The following is a 3,822-nucleotide window of genomic DNA, read 5'->3' on the forward strand; positions in this document are numbered from 1 at the left end:
TGGCTGCAGTCTAGGAAGTTTTGTCCACTTGCTCCCAGCACTGGACAAGTTCTGTGTTCCTATTTCACAGACAAGAAAACTGAGTTGCAAACAGGACTTGTGGCTAACCTAAAGAGTATTTGACTTGGAAAACCAGCTGAAAAATAGCTGATTTGAAATTCTCCCGCTGGGAGCTCCAAGAGAAGACAGGAGAAGATGGGGAGTGGGTGAGCGGAAGAAACAAAAATCTAAAACTAAAGAAAAAGAACGGATTTGAAAAGAAAGGACACTCACAGACAAACATATTCAGAAAAGAGACATCCAGAAAAGATGAAAAATAGATGCATATCCGATCACAGAGAGCGGGGGAGAGAGATAGTTTGAGGGAGAGAGGAAGGAGGAAGAGGGAAGAGAGAAGAGGCCTTAAAGCAAAAGAAACCAACATCAAATGAAAAGGGAACCCACTGGATGGAGAACATTTTTGCTAATCATACATCTGATAAGGGGTTAACTTCCAAAATATATAAAGAACTCATACAACTCAACAAAAGGTAGACAATTAAAAAATGGACAGAGGACCTGAACAGACACTTCTCCAAAGAGGACATACAGATAGCCAAGAGACATATGGAAAAAAAAATGTTCAATATCACTAATCATCAGAGAGACACAAATTAAAATGACAATGGGGTATCATGTCACACCTGCCAGAATGGCTACAGAGAAACAAAAGACAAAGCCTTTGGGTCAACAAAACCCATCAGAAATCAACAAAACCCATTAATAAATCAACAAGTGCTGGTGAGGATGTGGAAAAAAGGGAACACATGTACATTGCTGGTGGGAATGCAGATTGGTGCAGCCACTATGGAAAACAGTGTGGAATTTCCTAAAAAAAATTAAAAATGGAACTGCCTGCATAGCTCTTCCTTGCTCCTCCTTTCGCTTTCCCTTCCCAGCACCCCTCCCCATTGCTCCAAAATAGTAATTCCCTTATAGTTGATTTGGTAGCCCCCACTAGGTGATTAGTTGTTGGATCCTTGGGAGGTAAGGTAGATTGAGGTATCTTCCTATTTTGGGGCGGTAGTGGAGGAGAAAGCCAGGAAGTGTGAAAATCCCTCCCAAGTGCCAAGGGTTGACCCAAGACAATAAGATCAGTTGACCTATCCAATATGCAGAAGTAGCCAAAAAGGGAAAACAGAGTGTGGGTGATGAATAAGCATGAATGTGGCAGGGAGGTAAGGAAGTTTTCCACAGGTGGTTCCTGTGGCTGCTGTTGAGTGTTCATGTCTGCCCTTGATGGGCCATTGGGGGACTGAGAGCAGATGGGTTTTGTTGACCCAAAGGTTTCTGTGGGATGGATGAAACTTCCAGCCCCAGCCACGCTGCTACAGGATGGTTCCTGGAATCCCCCTTGTTGAACTCCCAAATTTCCCCTTGCTGCTTTTTATAAGAAACAGGCTTTGTGTCTTTTGTTTCTCTGTGATGGATAAATACAGAATAATCCCAATTTTATACACTTTGTAAATGGAGAAACTTAAGATCTTCCTTCATGCCCAGCCTTGATATCTTCGCACTTAGAATTTCAGTCTCGTGAGTGTTATAAACATCTTGTCTGCCAGACCTAAGCGATTCACATATTCCCTGGCTGGTTGAGCTTTCTTCCCTGAGTCTATAGATACTCTTCATCACAACTTGACAGAAGAGAGGTGCTTTGAGGTGTTTTAAACGTTTTCTGTCTACAGGTTTGTTGCCCATTACAATCATCTGTCAGATTCATAAAGCAGTAGTATGTACTCATTCCTGTTGGTTGATTTTATTTAGACACTAATTCTTGTAGCTGTTAGAAAAGGAAGAAAGGCAAAGGCGGAGAGGAGAACCCTTAGAAAATACTCACTCATCACAGTTAAAGGACAAGAAGCACACGTAATGTTGCAAGATAAATAAATATAGAAATAAAACCCATGAAGCTTCTAATAACCAACAATTATTATTCTCCCAAATTAGATACTGGAACTTGCAGAAACCAGTCGCATCTTGAATAACTATGACTCTACATCTTTTACCAAGAGATGACACTTCTATGGCTGAGGAATAAATACATTCTTGTAGGTGAAATGATTCCTGCAAGTGAACAGGAACCAAATCAGAGAGGCCAATGTGCTGGTTCCAGTTTTATGAGGCCAGTTCCTTGGAGAAGAGATACATCAGAGCCTCTGAGATGGAATCCTGGGTGATTCCTCCCATCCCAGGAACACTGCCAGCTCTGTCACCTCCTCGTCATGTCCCTGAGACAGTCATTCCAGTGAAATGGGATGGCTGTACTTAGATATTTCACAGCTGGAAAACAGCTAAAGCTGCAGCAGAAAAGATGTAGCCTCAAAGAAATCATCAACTTTGTTCCCTCTTTTCCTCTGAACACTTTCTACAACCAGGGAGCCTCACTCCAGCTCCTACATGCTGGAAGGACACACATGCATTCAAGGAGAGAGTCAGGGCCTGAGATAGAAGGAGGAGCTGAGACCAAAGAGATGACTGCAAATCACACCCCAAAGTCCCTTATCCTGCACCCTTGCCATGGTTGAGTTTCTGCTCTTTCATTTCATTCCTACTACTCGTGAGTGTCAACCATGCGCTGGCACGCACTCCGCACTGATGGCACAGTGGTGAACACCTAGGTGCTCCCTGCCCTTGCAGAGCTTCCAGTTTTCGGGGGAAGGTCCCAGACATTAATCAGAAAATCACACAAATGTAGCACTACAAGCTGGTAAGTGTAAAGGCTCTGGGAAGTATAACAGTCTGGGCTGGTAGGAGCACATGTGCCCAAGCTGTCTGCAAAGGGAAAGCCCAACAGGTCCTGGACCTGGCTCTCGGAGGTCACGATGCCTCCTTGCCCAGACCTCCAGGAAGAGGGGCCATCCAAGGCTGGTGGCCTCTGTCTGTGGGCTGTGGAAGTGCTCCCAAACTACCCCCAGAAGGCATCCTTCTCCTTGCCTCCCAGCCCCCTCTCACTTGCCTCCCTCCAGTGTCTCCCCCTGCACACTACCCTCTGATTACTTCCACTCTGCATCCCCCTTGGCCACTCACTAAGACGTGGGTTCCAGCAAGTCAGAGCTTCTCTGTGAAATGGGGATAATCACAGTAGCTCCGAGAGAATCAGAGGCCTCCTGTGAGGTTTCAGTGTGTCAGCATCTGCAAAGCAGACAGCGCAGCTTTTATCCTCCCCTCCGTAGAACAATGCCTTTAGCCCTTTCTGCTCTTCACAACTATCAATATGCCTTCCTTCCCAGGATGGGGCTCTCAGTAGTTGGCCCAGGACATTCCTTAGATAAGGGTGCCTCTCCACTTCCTTTTTATCGGTGTATCCACACCAGGCTTTCCTGGCCTGGCCTTTACAGTTCATTGCCATGTGCTTGTATGTGTTACCCCAGTGGATCCAGGTCAGGCTCCCCATAGAGTTTAATTGGAAAATAAGGCCTGGAGTGTCAGTCACTGAGTCGGCAGATGCTCTGTGGGTGCAGCCTCTGTGGGCAAGAGACACCCAGGTGTGCGGGGCTTCAGGCAACCAGGACACACCTGCGTGGGAGGCCACAGCTGCCTGACTCAACCAGCAGAACGCAGTCTGTCCCCACTGCTCTTCCGCAAGTGGGTTTGGGCCCTGGGGCATGCTTGGAACACACTGAATTCACACCAGAATCCTTTATCAATGCCAGGGCTGGGCCCTGCTGTGGGAGAGGCAGAGAGGCAACTGGGGCCTTGTGGCAGAGAAAGAACCCCGCCACCTTCGCTCTAGGGGATCCCAGGGAACTGGGAAGATAGTGATGGAGAGTCTGCATGTGAAAG

This window comes from Myotis davidii, unplaced genomic scaffold, assembly GCF_000327345.1.
Source record: "Myotis davidii unplaced genomic scaffold, ASM32734v1 scaffold78, whole genome shotgun sequence".
NCBI lineage: Eukaryota > Metazoa > Chordata > Mammalia > Chiroptera > Vespertilionidae > Myotis > Myotis davidii.